This window comes from Myotis brandtii, unplaced genomic scaffold (genome assembly GCF_000412655.1).
Source record: "Myotis brandtii unplaced genomic scaffold, ASM41265v1 scaffold32, whole genome shotgun sequence".
NCBI classification, from domain to species: Eukaryota; Metazoa; Chordata; class Mammalia; order Chiroptera; family Vespertilionidae; genus Myotis; species Myotis brandtii.
The window spans coordinates 231,191-247,363 of NW_005362269.1; the positions used below are offsets into that span (position 1 = coordinate 231,191).

The 16,173-nt window shown below is 47.5% G+C and overlaps 1 protein-coding gene across 1 annotated transcript in view; it reads right to left on the reverse strand.

The window, feature by feature from the left end:
* Positions 1–16,173, reverse strand: part of HTR4 (5-hydroxytryptamine (serotonin) receptor 4, G protein-coupled) — a 166,335-nt gene that overhangs the window by 122,296 nt on the left and 27,866 nt on the right. Inside the window, exons 5-6 of the mRNA XM_014543063.1 lie at positions 10,563–10,616; positions 10,122–10,364 (exon numbers count right to left, since the gene is read on the reverse strand). The gene's annotated coding sequence lies outside the window, so the exon portion shown is untranslated. The remainder of the gene's footprint in view (positions 1–10,121; positions 10,365–10,562; positions 10,617–16,173) is intronic.

Here is a 16,173-nt window from a genome sequence, read left to right on the forward strand (position 1 = left end):
CGGGAAGGACCTCACCCCCGGGGCTGGCCGGCCCGCGCCTTCCTGGAATGATCGCTGTCCTGGGCTCACTGCCGGCTCCTGGGTGACCTTGGGCAAGTTGGTGAACATCTCTGAGTGCCCATTTCCTCTCCTGTAAGATAAATAGGAAAGGCGAAAGCGCGTGCGGTGCCCGTGCCAGGAGAAACCCTACCCCTCAATAGCTTACTTCCCTCTGCCCACTGCCCGGCCAGGGTCCGTTTGGGAGCAGGGTTCAGAGTGAGCTCCATTGTCCCTTAGATGCAAGGCTCCCAAGTTTTCCCGAGGCAATGTTTTGTTATCCGGAAGTCTCCGTAAGTGATCCGGCCAATATTTCTTAATCCACTATTTGCTTTCTGGATCTGGAGGTAGCGTTTCTCCCAGCTCTGTCCACTTGTGACCTTGAGCACGTAATTAGACCCGAGCCGAGCCTCAGTGCTTCTGTCTGTAAAATGGGGACCATGAGCTGGCAGTTGTGTTGAGACTGACCAAAGCTCCTGCCTGGGTGTCACCCAGTGCTTGTAATGTCTGCGAGGAACTGTGACAGGACGCAACACATTTTTCCTCAACACATCTGAGGAAGGCCTCAACTTGCAGGGTCAACACAGGTGAAGAGTTAAAGCATGTTGGGAAGGGAGGGGGAAAGAACCTTCCTTGGATGAGACAGTTGAGAGGGCCAAAAGGCCTGCTAGCCGGAGAATTCACCCCCTCAGGACCACCGAGTCTGCGTGGGAGCTTGACAAAACAGAGAAGCCGAGACAGTAACTAAGCTCTGAATGCAAATAAGTCTCCCAAGACAGTCTTAAAGACGACTAACTTACAATTGTGAGTACAACCCCAGTGAACTGGAAATTGACACTGAGCATGCCAAAAACTCGGAGCAGGTCCCCTTCTCAGCTTCTCTCTCTGTTGATATTCCTGCCTCTTTCCCCTCACTTCTTCTGCCATGTCTGTCCTCCTCATGGTCTATATTCCTCCCCCATCTTACTCGCTACTTTCTCTCTCTTCCCATTTCAGTCTGTCCCCGTCCTGTCACCTCTTCTTCACCACCTTCGTGCTTTGTCTCCGTCGCAACACCACTCACTCCCTGCCATTCAGGTAGTCACCTGTGCCTTCTCTCCCTGGCATGAATATGTCCTGAATCTTTATTCCTCTTATATACCCCATTCAAAATTTAAAAGTGGAAACATTAAATTATTTATCTACAAAGATATTAAGATCCAAACTTGAATTGATCGCTATGCTATTTTCCTACACCCAACGCATCTGACAACACGACACCATTATCCTCACAATCATCTTTGATGCCTCTGCCTCTGTTCCCCTTCTCCTCGCTCTCCACTGGACCGCTTGCCAGTTCCCAGGGAGTCTGTCCCAGCTCTACCTCTGACATCTGTCCTTGCCTCCCTCTTCCCACAGGACGGAATCAGCAAAAAGATCTGCTACCTGGTCTCTGCCTTCCAATCCTTCCTCCTTCCTGATGTCAGCATGCTCTTCCTCGGGGAGGTCCTCAGTGATGTCACTCTTGATCCAAAACCCTGCCATGAAGACAAAAAAACACCTCCCCAAAGATAACCACCTCCTAATGCCAAGAACCTGGGAATATGTTCTCTCACAGGGCAGAAGGGACTTTGCAAGTGTGATCAAATAAAGGACCTTAAAATGAGAGATTATCCTGGATCATACGAGTGGGCCCTTAAAAGTGTCCTTAAAAGTCTAAGAGAGAGGCACCACAGTGATCTGATGTGAGATGGACTTGAACAGCTGTTGCTGGCCTTGAGGATGGAAGAAGGGGTCCTGAGCCAAACAAGGCAAACAGTCTCTAGTCTAGAAGCTGGGAAAGGCAAGGAAACAGAGTCTCAGCTAAAGTCTTCAAAAAAGAAGGCAGCCCTGCAGACACTTTGATTTAAGTGCAATGAGACTCATATCACACTTCTGATCTAGAAAGCTGTGCCATAATAAATGTGTTACTTTGAGCCATTAAGTGATTTTTCGCAGCAGCATTAGCTAGAACAATGCCTCTCTTTTACTGCTGGAGGTACACTTGAGTGTCTTATCTTGTTATTAAGAGCAGTCCAAGGTAGTCCTTACTTTTAGCATCTTGCTCTACCCAAATCTTGCATTTTCAAGCAGTCTGTTCCTGGAACACCTCTTCTTCTCTCGTCTGTACCAGTGCCCTCTCCAGCATGCCCGCCAGGTGTTGTCAGTCCTCCCTCTCCTCACCGCACACGGATTCCATGGAGCTGTTCCAGATCTCTCCCTTCTTTGATTTCCCAGAACTTTTCATTGTCTCAGGTATATTCCATTTCAAATGGAGAGAAGAGAAGAAAGGAGAGGAGAAGACTGTCGGTGCACAGGTTGAAACTGCTCTTGGCCCTCTGCTCCCACGACGCTGTGTTCACCTCTGTTCTGCAGCGGTTACCACCACGCTTGGTGTTTGAGTCATTTATGTGTCTGCATGGCCCAGCGTGGTGAGTGCCTCGAAAGTGGAGACCACATCTCACCTCCTTTTCTATGGCCCAGTCCCTTGAGCCAGTCCAGGCACACAGTAGGGACTCAATAACTGTTTTGTGAATAAATGGATGAAGAGAGCAAGTGCCATGTCTGGTTGTGTTGAGCAGACAGGGCTACTCATAAAATTTTCTTGCATGATCTGTTTCTATTTAATGGAGCTGGTTAATGGAAGCGACTAAGTTAATATGGTGTGGTTTTAAATGAGGCTGCTTTGATGCATACCTTGAAATAGACTTTTCTTGGTGTTATGTTTGTTTTGCTTTTGCTAAAGAAGAGTCCCACAATAAAAGGGCTATGTTTTTAATCAGTTTTATTTTTAAAAGGATACTTTTGTAATTGGATTATTATAAACATGAAAACTCTTTGGCCCAAGAATTCTACTTCTTAAAATGTATCCTAAGGGTAAGAAGCCTATGTACACAAAGACTTACCAAAGAGAATGTTCACTGCAGAATCTTTTGTAAGAGCGAATTGGAAATAGCCCAAACATTTAACAACAGGGAATTAGCTAAATATATTAGCCCTACCATGAAATATCATTTGGGTATTAAACATGATTTTGACAATTGGTATTTCTTATACAGAAACATGTTTATGAATATTTTTATATTCTTTTTACACTGGTCTGTATTTTCTAAATACCATACAATAAGCATAAACTTAAAAGTTAAGTTTATTTTTAAAAAACATCTTCGCCTCTGTAATACTTTCAACAGTGAAGGTAAATTTAAAAATAAAAATAAAAACATGTTTGCCTCCAAAAGGAGAGTTGTAGAAAACTTTGATGCTTTTCCAAGTTCCAAGAAAACCCATCTACAGGTGAGATTCAATTCTCTGATTATGACAAAAAAAAGGAAGAAGTCACAAAAGGCCTGAGATACTATCTAGGCCTGTCTCCATTCCATAAATGTATTCATTCTAGGAGTAGTTATTGAACCATCTCAATTAAGGCCTTTGATAGCAAGCCACAGAAAAGGACGCTAGCTAGCAAGCAAAAGAAAAATTATGGAACTAGATAGGGGCTCACAGAATAACTGGGATTCTAGAATCCGGGCTTGGAGAAGCCGGTATCAGAAAGGCCCCACAGAACCAAAAAGTTGAAAGTGCAGCAACTAATTCACAGAGAAACTCTATTAGGGACAGTGGGCCATGCTTCTGGACACAATGAATGGCCTCCATCATTTCTCCCTCCTTGGGTCACTCACCCAAGTTCAAAATCTCTGGAGAACACACCAGACTGGCCAACGTTAGCTTTGCGTCTCCTCCTCTCCCCATTCTGAATCAGAGTGAGGAGGTCCCTCCACCAAGGCTACACACAACGAGGAGACTTTATTTCCCCAGTAAATTTGGGGTGCTGTTAGGAAGTGCAAATGGAAGTTGGCAGCCTGAAAATAATAAATAGCAACTAAGAGCCCTTCAATATGCCAGAGTGTTCCAGCTTCCTGGCTTGGAACAGGCCAGGGAAACTGAGGCACCAAGAAGCTGTTGAACCAGTGGTTACACAGTGCAGTGGCTGTTAGGAGTTGCCCTTCTCTGCTCAGCCCACATGGAGGGTGATGGGAGAGAGAGGCTGAGAGCACCTGGGAGTGGGTCTGTGTGGTGTCTTCCTCAATCTCTGAAGGAGGAGGGCAGGTGCTCATGGCAGGAGCCTCCAGTACCAACCTCAGCTTTAGCAAGCAGAAACACCACTCGGAGGAGATGAAGACTTTGATTCCATTATTTCACTTATAAACTTGAAACATGTTCAGGTTTTCTGTTGTTAATTTCGTCCAGCCTGCAGAAACAAATGCTATTTTTCTCTTCTGATTGTCCACACCCTGCTTGACTAGTACAAATACTAAACGTCCTGTTGGTACTCACTGCATAACAGCTGAAGTGCCTTAGCAGCACCACACCTTAGGGGTATCTTAAAAGTCTCAGAGCTTGTTTTAAGTTTATTTTGCTTCGGATGTCTTAGGGGCCGTGTGTGTGTGTGTGTGTGTGTGTGTGTGTGTGTGTGTGTGAGAGAGAGAGAGAGAGAGAGAGAGAGAGAACAAAAAGGAACAAAGAAAATGGAAATTATATTCCAAACCCAAATTACTAAAATAAATCAATGCCTCTCTTGAACTCATAAACATAAAGTCTGCACACCTTCCATCCATTTAAGAGCTGCTGAAAATTTAAACAGTTAGAAAAAAGAAGTGTTTTTTTTTAAATATATATGTTTTGTTATTGATTTCAGAGAGGAAAAGAGAGGGCTAGAAACAATGATGAGAGAGAATCATTGATTGGCTGCCTCCTGCAGGTCCCTCAGTGAGGATTGAGCCCACAACCCAGGCACATGCCCTGACTGGGAATCGAATCATGACCTCCTGATTCATAGGTCAAAGCTCAACCACTGAGCCACGCTGGCTGGGCTAGGAAAAAGAGTTTTAATGCAGCTGCACGGAAACCGAACTGTGAATACCTTTCCCGTAATGAGGCCAGGGCGGCTGGCTTCATTGTAATAAACGCCACAGAATAAATAAAACCCTAGAACAAGAGGCAGTGGCATCCATGAGCACTTGGGTCATTTATAAAAGTCCTTTGTTTACCTTACAGACAATCATTCTATTTCAGGAAACAACTTCTAACAAAAGTGGTGAGTGGAGAAGCCTTTGCAATTTGTTGTCAACTCTCCCATAGAGGGCCCTGTTTATTCTTATTTCCCCACAATCCCTGTATAATTATCTCCTCTCCACCAAACCCAAATCAAAGCTGATGAGCGAGGTTCTTTGCTCAGACTCCTCAATTTGGCCACCAGGGAGCCCTCGCCTGGACTCTGCTTCCGCTCCTGGCCCAGCTCACCACACTCTCGTCCAGCTATGCTCTGGCCGTGCAGGGCTATGGCCATGCTGGGTCCTGCACAGCCATTTCTGGCCTCAGGACTTCTGCATCTGCTGTTTTATAGACCTGAAATGCTACTCCTCTGGTTCAGCCTAAACATCTTTTTTTGCAGAGAGGTCTCCTCTTGACCACTCACCCCCCATCCCATTACTCTGTCCTAGCACTCTGCTCATGTCACTTGTAGTCCTGATCTTACTCTGTGACTAGTTCAGTGATGTGCTCTTTACTTGTTTACTCTCTGACTCGCCAGTGAAACCTAAGCTCCTAGAGGTAAGAGACGCTGCGCTTCAGAAAGAGCCTGGCTGAGAGTGGACACTGCCTTGGTGAGAGTGGAATGGATGGAACTATGAACAGTACCATTGGATTTGCTTTCAGAGCTTCTGTGCTTTCCAGGGGGTCAGAGGTACCCAGTAACCAAGGGACCCCACATCCCTGTGGATGAAAGAGAGACCAATCACTTCTATGAGAGGATGTAGCTTCAGGAGAAATAGACTCGTGAGCAGGAGGGGCTGTGAAACGGAACAGGTGGTCCCGATGCAGTGACATCAGGTGGATGAGGAGTCAGAGAAGGAGAAGCTCAGACGCCTCTAAACTAGGAAACAGCCGCCGGGTAGCCCGTCTATTCCAAAGGGAATTTACATGATTTGAACAAGAGAGTCTGAGACTGCAAGTTCAAGACAGGTGTTCTTAGAAACTTGCTGTGAGGCAAAGTCTGCATGGACCTGCTGTTTGAACACTGAAAAGCCGACCTCCTTAAGCCGCAGAGAATAGAGGCAGATAAAGGGCAGCCAACCGGAGTTATCGCTGTCCAGATAAGAGGCTCCTGGTCCTTTGTGTGTGTGCTTAGCTGTCCTTTGTCCTCTAGTCTTCCTGTTATTGTTGGGTTTGATCAATTTATGTTTGAAAAGGCCGTTAACTAATTCATGTTTTATTATCAATACAAATCACATAAATGGATATTTAGCCTATCAGGAAGAAAAACTAGAAAACAAAGTCTTCCAAGAGCAGCTAAATCGATGAGATAGACATCACGAGTGTGACCTGCCAGACAAAACTTGGGCACAACTGAAATTTTACAATTTATTTTTAAATTTGTCTGTAGCAAAATTCATTGGGTTTGGGGTTGCAGTACTATGAGCTTTGACAAATGTTGTGTAACCACTACCACTTCCAGTTTATGGCACAACTGAATTTTAATACGGACAAGGTTATTTGAGGATAATATATATATGGCTAACATGCAAAGTGTCCCCTCGGGAGTTCGACCAGGAGACCGGGAGTTCGATTGCTTGCTATGACATGCGCTGACCACCAGGGGGGCAGCATGGAACAAAGGAAGGCCCTGGCCGGCAGCCAGAAGGAAGACCCCGATCAGCCTTGATTGTTGGCCAGGTCTAGGGACCCTACCCATGCATGAATTTTGTGCACCGGGCCTCTAGTTATAAATATTCTATTTGATGGGACAATTTTGACTGGCTGGGGCCAGCCTGAACAAGTCTCTTCGTCTTGCACACTGACCCGCCTTCCCTGCCCTCTATCAGTTTGTCCCATTCATAAACCTGAAAGTTTTTGTCCTGTAACTAGGAGATGAGGCTCTAATCATAGCGGAAGCTGCAGTGGGAAGAAGAAGAAAGTAGGAAGATATGGAATGGCCTTTCACTCTCCAGATTCCTTGGCCTACTTTGAGCTATAGAGAGAAGGGGTCAGAAGTGCAAACCAACAGGAGTGTTTGTAAAGGATTTGTGAGAGGCTGGGCACAAGTCAAGACTCTGTGTTCAGGGCCCAACTAATGAAGCAGGAGGAGACCATGTTTTTCCACCAGGGAGGCAGTTCATTCAGAGCCAGATTCCCTGGCACAGACATTGGTGATCTCATGATGGGTAATGGTAGCAGTGACCTGTCACCTAGCAGCATTGACGGCAATGGAGGTGGTCAGAGTGGAGAGGGACACAGTGAGTATGGCTGACATGTTTGGATCGCGGGAGCATATGTGGGACCCCTTGGGGCCTCCTAATGATAATAAAGGGCACTTACAATACAATGGTGAGTGAATGATGTGACCTATATTTCAAGCTTAAAGAAGGGCAACCTGGGTAGCTAGGGAGCTGGCATATATCGTCTCACAAACATTTTACTAGTTTTCTATGGACAGGCCCTGTGTTCAACCATGGGGAATGTGATGAATGAAAAAATGGACCCCTTTTTATCAAAGCACACAGAGCCAACTAGAGGGGATAGGGATGGACACAGATAATCTCAACACATTGTGAAACTTGATAGGGTAAGCATAGGTGGCAAATGGAGCTCATGGCATTTATTACTTTATTGTCATTTATTATTACACTAGAGGCCCGGTGCATGAATTCGTGCACAGGTGGGGTCTGGCCGGCCTGCCCCAATTGGGGCCGAAGGGCAGGCTGGCTGGAAGGAGAGGCCACGGGTGGTTGGCTGGCCAGCCCCGCCCCCTGGTCGAATTCCCAGTCAAGGGGACAATTTGCATTATTAGCCTTTTATTATATAGAATAACACATTTATTGAACACATACTATTTGCTAGTCACTGTGCTAAGGAAGGTTAAGGAACTTGATGTTCAGATGACATGACTTGACTAAAAAGGGCTAGAACAAAAATTACAACTCAGCCTGTCTGACTTTAAAATCTTTGCTTTGATCAATCATGAAATAAAAATCATTAACAATAATGTATAAACAACATGAATGGCTGATGATCATCTTTTATTGGGCACTTAATTATCTCATACTATTTTGAGAGCTGTTATGCAGAGAAAACAATAAAATCAGGCTTGGATTTCTGCTGTTAAAGCAGAACAGGGGCCAGGATATCATAGAGAGACAATTCAGGTTGGTGTAAGACTGTCAACATTTGGAGCCGTCTGGCACTGTAGGTACCAAAGCACAGCCTGGGCGCCATCTGCCAGGAACGCAAAGCAAGAACCTCTGTTCCAGGTGCAACGTTCAACATCACCTCTGCTACCCCCCAGCTCATTGATTCTCCGACGGTGCTGAGATTTGAAAAGCTCAGTCCCTTGCCAGCTCCTTCTCAGGCCAACACTTAAATGTCAGCCCTTCCTTTTCTTTCCCCCCTCTCTAGGTCCCACACTATTTCATCTACAATGCTTGCTGCAATTATCATTTGTATGCCAACAACTCTCAAATTTTGCACTCCAGCCCAGAATTCTTTTCTGAGCTCCAGCTCTACCTCTTGGCTATAAGATATCCATGCCGCTGTGTGTGGGGCAGTACTTGGTCTAACATGGCCTGCATGACCATGGAAGAGAGATCTCTGCAGGGGGTGGGGGTGGGGGAAAGAGGTGAATTAGCTTCTGTAAGATCTTAGAAAATTCACAGAAACGGCAAAGGTGTTTGGTGGTGTTTCAAAACAGAAGGATTTGAACTTGAATGGCACAAACCTGTTTCTCTGACCCCCCCTGACAAGGAAATATGACCTAGCATACTATTTGGGACTTCAGGGACAATATTTACACAGTCATAATGATTTAAATGTTGTTTCCTGTTTTCGACTTCTAGAATCAACCTGTGGACATTTAAAATGAAGGCCACAGGGAGCGGGGAAATAGCAGAGCCTGGTCCCTGATGAGCATGGAGCTTCCAAAGCCAAGATGGACTGAGTACCTCCAGGCTTCTTTCACCTGGGAAAATAAATGATAAATGTGTGAGCTGCTGTGAATTTGTATTTTTCATTATATTCCATAAACCTATTTCTAACCAATTCAGACGATTTTTTTCTGTCATTTGCAAATGAAACAGTCTCCATAGGTGAACTAAAAACAATGATTCTGTTCTCTGGAGACCACTGATTCTTGGTGGTGAGAAGATAGGCAGGTGACTGTCACTTTTCCTATAAGCACTGCATTGTTTAATTTGCAAACTCTGATGAAAAAATAAACTGGGATGACAATGCAATTAGGCATGGAGAAGCCGCAGAGTAAGCAGTAAAACATCACAATCTACGATTTGGGGGGGCTCCATGGCTACCACAAGTGAAGACGAATGTTAGCCAGGAATCCTGTATAGTTGTCTGTCTAATGGGGGCTTTAAATTATGGAAGAAATCGCCAGAAAGCATTGTGTACACCTGTATGCTCACACACAAACGTACCAAAGCATGGCCTCATAGACCATTAGATGATATGGGAAAATACAACATATTATTAAGAGAGAAAGCAGAAGGCCTACCAGCACATTTCCGAGCATCTCCAGAGCAGAAATGCCTGTGGTACAGGATTAAAACTCTATGTGGAATTTCACAAAACATTAGCGGTGGTTAACTCTGGGTGACACAATCATAGATCATACTTGTTTTGTTTTTACTTACACGCGCCAGTGTTTTTCAAATATTCTACATTGAGTATGTCTTACTTGGTAATCAGAAAGAAGCAATATGCCTTCTTCCAAATGCCTTAAAAATACTTTTGAATGGAACAGAGTCCCGGGCATGGATAATACAGCTATTCGGGAGTACCAGCTGTGTGGAGGAGACAAAAGAATGTGACGTGACCACACCTGGCTCAGAGCCCTGGGAAATGGAGCAGGCTGGCCCCAAAGGCGAACTGGGCTGTCCTCAAGGTCATGCCCAGGGCCAAGCCCACAAGGCGCACAGTGACAGGTGTGGCCTGAGACAAACCCGCTAAAGCAGAGAGTGAGTCCCACACACTCCAGACAGGCCCAGAGAAGCACAGCCTCTCACCTCCGTGCATGGGCAGCTGGCCCAGGCGGCCAGGTTTCACTCCGGCTTCTTCCATCCTCTCTCCAGGGATGGACCCGGAAAGAGGAGTGGGGAAAACAGAGGAGCATGTGACAGGGCCACGTGGTGGCAACACTCAGGGCCAGGGTCCTTGGGCACGCTCACGCGGCAACAAAGCCTGGCTTTGTGCGTTTTACAGCTTCCAGTATCTTCCTGATCCAGAAGGCAGTCTGGGCCATAAAGTACCTTGAGGAGAGAAAACAGAAGGTACAAAGTTGATGTAGATCCTCTCATGTCGGCACCAGCAAACATAATAAACTCCAGACTGAGAACACAGAGGCGCCTTTGAAACAAGTCCGCCAATTTGCTTTTAGAAACAAAGAAAAATATAAAGATCTTAATGGGAAGAATGAAGCCAAAAATTTTTCTAAGGTAAACAATTACCTGGGGAATAAACTGGAAACTTGACAGCCCTCCTTCTAAGCTTCATTTGATAACCTAAAGAAATGAGATAATTGGACAAGATCGATGTTTTTAAACTTCTGGAAATTTACACAGCAAAATTACTTAAAGAGCAGGATTCTGATATAAGAGTGACACTAGTTCATTAACAGGTGAGTTCTCTGGTCTGCACTCGTTCCACGCAGTTTAAAACAGAAATGCTTTCAAACGCAAAAAGCAACAATTTGCCATTCGGGTCTCTCTAACTCTTTTCCACAGGAGTCCCCACAATACGTGTGCCGTGCCCTCTCTGACGCTCAAACATCTTTCCACTCTGCCTCCTCCTTCTTCTAATAATAATGATAATAGTGGCAATAACATAAAATGTAAGCTATACAGCTGACCCCTTAGGGACAATACCCATAATGCTTAGAGCAATTTGTTTTTTAAAATGAACAAACCGTTTAACATTTCTGAGCAGCTGAAGGATGGAGATGGTCTCTTAATTCATCTCTGACCCCTCAGTCCCTGGGCCAGCATCTGGGACACAGCCTCTCTTCTGAGAGTAGTGAATAAACTCATGAGTTTGCAAGCCCATCAGAGACACATGCTGCACATCCTACTGATGCAGAAGCACCTTCCTGGAGCACCTTCATGCATGATAGGCCCATAAGAAGCCCACACAATTTACCAGAGGGGCTGGGAGGTAATGTGTGTTTATGTAACTGACACAAATTCAATTTTATGCGCTTGTCAAAACACAGAGAGATAGAGAAGCAATTGAAATACTTAGGGGCAGTTTTGTTCTCTGTTCCACTCAGTGCCTGTCGGAGGGTTAGCATGAGATGAGAAGAATGAGCTGCCTTTCCCTCATCTGCTCTCAGTTCTCGGGTACCTCTCCTGAAATGAACTAAGTGCGATGTCCTTTTTGTATAACATGTCCTCTCAGTACCAACCGGCAGTATGTCTGACACTCCCCTGCGGAGGAACAATCCACTCTCAGCTGCAGGACAAACCTGCTGAGCTGGCATGCTGGTTCCCAGTGTTGTCCTTTAAAAGGACATTCACCAACCCTACCGTTTCTGCCCGCGTGTTGTTGTCACCTTTCAATGCACTTTGGAGACCAGGTCTGAGATGTCACCGCACTGCAACTGCAGAGTCTGGGAAGAGGGATTTGCTCTGTGTGGGAACGCGCGTGTGGGTGCGTGCGCGTGCTCGTGTTGCCATGACAAGATGCCACTGCGGGCAGAAGCGAAACTCACCTTCCGTCATTCAGCTTGACATTTTGCCACTTGCCTTTGCCTTTGGTAGTTAAGAAAATCGATTTTGCAGTCATCGTAAAAGTCCCTACTCCAAGGGAACGATTTTTTCCTTTGCATTGGGCATATGTTCTTTTCAAAGAGAAAATGAGATCACAGTTGGGGGCGAAGATAGTTGAGGAGGGAATCCATTGTACAGTGGCTACCGGAGAATGGATTCAGTGAGAGAAAACCGAGGAGACGCCCACGGCATCTATGTCTTGGGAAGTATTTGTGCATTCCAATACCCACAGGAGTTGAAGCTACGCAGAGCACCCACATTATGGGCTATGTAGCACTGGACAAGCTGCTTCCCCTCAGGAGGCCTCATCTCTAAAATGGCATAACCATTGCACCTACCTCACAAGAGTCAATGAGATAACTCGTCAGTGCTAAGGCACGTTTGTAGGCCTGCAAAACTTACTGAAGAATGACTTACCGTTATCACTCTTCACTCATGAAAGGAGGGCGGGGATCAGAAGTCCCCCCCAATTTTGATGTTTTAGTACAACACTGTCAATAGAAATATACAAGCCACATACTAGTCTATCATTTGAAATTTTCTAATGGCCACATTTTACAAAGAAACAGGTGAAATTCGTCTTAATTGTGTTTTATTTAATTGCATACATACATGTCATCCCAGCATGTCATCTGTATAAAAATCATTAATGAGATACTTTGCACTCTTTTTCTTGTACCCAGTCTCTGAAGTTGCATGTGTGTTCCACTCACCAGTCATCTCAATTCAGATGGGCTGCATTTCACAGGCCCAGTAACCACCTGCCCACCTTTTGCACTCTTTTTCTTGTAGTCTCTGAAGTTGCATGTGTGTTCCACTCACCAATCATCTCAATTCAGACGGGCTGCATTTCACAGGCCCAGTAACCACCTGCCCACCATGTTGGACAGCACAGTTCTAGACACCAGTGAGTCCAATTGCTTTGGCTCAAAGACAATGTCTCCAAAGCACTTGAAGGTTAAGCATTAAGTGAGACAGATGGCGGGGTGAAGGGAGGCTGGGCATTCTTCACACAAGGCCCTCGCCCCCACGCAGCGGGACTCCGCCAAGATTACCAGCTGGGAGGGACCGCGGGACAAGGAGAGCAGCCGCCCAGAGGCACTGGTGCAATGACAGGACCCCTGTCCACTAGGGGTACAGGAGGGGGGTGAGGGGAAGGGTGAAGCCCATCAGAGTAAATGACCACAGGGTGAGGGGCCACTTACCCAGAGGTCACAGATAAAGGAGACACAGGCTGTGGGCAGCCCAGGGTCCCATTTTTAGCTCTGCCCTTTTACCGCTGTGTGCCCTTGAGGAAGTCGCTTGCCCTCTCTGTGCTGCAGTAGCTTCACCTGTACAATGGGCCACAGCTGCTCCTCACAGGAATGTGGGGTGATTGTGTGTGTGCCCCACTTGCCCTGAGGGCATTCTGCTCCCTAATCAGCATCCCCGCCTCACCACCCTTCCCTCTCCCAGGCTTCCAGGGACTGCACAGGCCCCTATGGACCCCTTGCATGGACTCTGGATGGGCCACTGCTGTCTTATCTCCTTTTCACTCCCAGCTGTCACAGTCCCAGCAGGAGAGAGATGGCACGTGCAAACGATTTTCTGGAAGGACTTTGGCAGAGGGACTGTTGACAGGTGTGAGAGCAGGGGGCAGCCAGCCAACCAGGGAGGTGGCACCTGGAAACAGAGACCATGTAAGGTCTCAGGGGGGCGGGGCCACATGAACACAGGAGCGAAGGCACCTGAACAAGGGGGTGGGGCCAGGTGAAGATTGAAGGGATGTGGCCAGGAGCCCCAGAAGCTGAAGAGGCAGGAAGGACCCTCTCCTGGAGCCCTGGGAGGGAGCTCAGCCCCAGACACCCTGATTTCAGATTCTGGCCCCAGAACAGGGAGAGCACATGTTCCTGTTTGTTTAGGCCAGTCTGTGGTCATCAGAGCAGCAGCCCCAGGAAATAGACCCCTCCCTGCCCCTCCTTTTGGGGCTTTGACCGGGTTCTGGGAATTGCTGAGCCCTGTGCCCCAGCAGGAGAGACCCCTTAGACCTCTCGCTGCAGGGCTCAGGGAGATCCATCCCTGTGTCTGTGCCTCGGCCCAGTCTCCTGCTCCTCCAGGCAGCTCCTTGGCAGTGACAGTGCAGTGGGCACCAGGGCAGGCTGCTTGGTGGGAAGTGCAGGCTACGTGGCTTAAGGACTACTCACCGCCTTGCCGAGCCCCCAGCTGGAGGATGAGGCAGGGTACTCCCCAGCCCTGCCCTTACCTCCCAGGCCTTCCTCCTGATGAGTCCACCCTGGGCCTCTGCTTCCTGGAGCACCTGGGTTGACAGGAGCCAGCAACTGGGTTGTCATACCCATATTCTAGATGCCAAAACTGAGGCTCAGAGAGGGGGAGCAGAAGTCCCTACCCCCAGCCCACCTCCCCCTCAACCCAGCCCAGCTCACAGGTGGCTCCCCCAGCTGCCACCTGGTTGCCATGGTGTCGGAGGAGGAGAAGGAGGTCTGGGAAGCAATCCAAAAATAGGCCTCTTTTTGTGCAGGATTAGAGAGGATCTGGACGGTGAGCACCTGGCACAGGGCTGGGCATGGAGCAAAGCCCACTCCCTTCCTGCCACCTCCACTTAAGCCTGGCCTCCAGCACCTTCTGCCTCATCAGATTTGAAGTCTGCTCAGGAGTCATCTCCATACCTGCAGGCCTGTGCCCATTTGGGTGCAAAGTTTCCCTGCAATTATTGTATGCTGCCACTAGGTGGCAGTAGGCACATCAGTATTTGTGGAGGTGTTTGTTTTTGTTTCTCCCTGGCACCCCCTTCCCCTCCGCCCACCAGGTCTCAGATAAGACTTTGGATTCCAGATTTGTACCTCTTATTTCTGAGGGGAATGCCTGGCAGGATGTCCCTGCAGCATGTGGAGGAAAGAGCAGAGGGCTATGCTCCTAGAGGCTGAGTACAAGTCCTGGCTACCATGTCCCAGCTTGTGCCGTGGAGGGACCTCTGTAAGCTGCTGTTTTTTCCTCTATAAAACTGTCTCAGTACCCATCCCCTGGGGGTTGGGGTGTGCAGATAAGGGCATCAACATGGAGAAGACAGGAAGGCACTGCTATACAAATGGGAACTGTCAGCGCCCATGTTGGTGAGGGTTGTAGGGTCAAAACCTGTCCTTCATTCTGAGCCACAAACAGCAACGCGCACACACATTCACACCACACGTGTACAGATGCACACGCCCACACGCCCACACGCCCACAGAGGCCTGAGCGCATCTCTTGAGCCAGAGCCACTTACACTTCTCCTAAAAACCACCCAAACCAACCTCAACCACAAGATAGTTCACACTGGACAACATGGTGCTGATGTAAGAACTAGCTGGGTTCTCCAGGCTGTTTTCTTTAGGCCAAACGACTTGTCACCACATGATATATTCGAGTTGGGAACCCTGCCCCCCACCCCCCGGGGGCCTGGGGAGGCTTTTATATAGTTTGACCAGCCAGTGAGGGAGCTGGAAATCCCAGCACCTTCCAGCCAGGCTGCCTAACTGGATTTGGAGCAAGGCATGCTGACTCAGTGCCTGCAGCTCAGAGCGAGCAGGGGCCCTCCCTCCATCTCTCGGACCAGCTCAGCAACCTTCTGTCTGTCTCTCCCTGTCTCTCTCTCTGGCTCTCTCCATCAATCCATCTATTTCATCTCTCTCTCTTTCTGTCTGTCTCTATCTGTTTCTTTCCATCTCTGTCTGTCTCTGGGTGAGTCCAGCGATCCCACTTCTGGGTATCTACTCAAAAGGACCAAAAGCAGAACCTAAGTTACCTGCACACCTGTGTTCACAGCAGCACTATTCACAATGGCCCAAAGGTGGGGGCCACGCAGGTGTCCATGGACCTATGGTGGCTATGCAATGGAGGTCCAGCTGTAGGAAGGAATATTACTCAGCCTTAGAAAGGAGGGAGATTCTGACACCTGCTACAACCTGGAGGAGCCTTGAGGATGTGCTAAATGAGATAAGCCAGTCACAAAAGGACGAAGACTGCAGGATTCCCTGTGTCTGAGGCACCTGGAGAGGTCAAGGTCATAGAGAGAGGCAGAGAATGCTGGATGCCAGGGGCTGCGGGAAGGGAGGGGGAAGCAGTGTTTTATGGGACAGTTTCCATTTGGGAAGATGCGAAGGTTCTGGAAGTGGATGGTGGTGATGATTGCACAGCAATTTGAACTTGTGAGAATGCACTGTACCCTTAGAAATGGTTACACTGTAAATTTTGTTACTTGTATTTTACCACAATTACAACAACTGTCCTACTAGCTATCTTTCGGTCTTTTCACTGT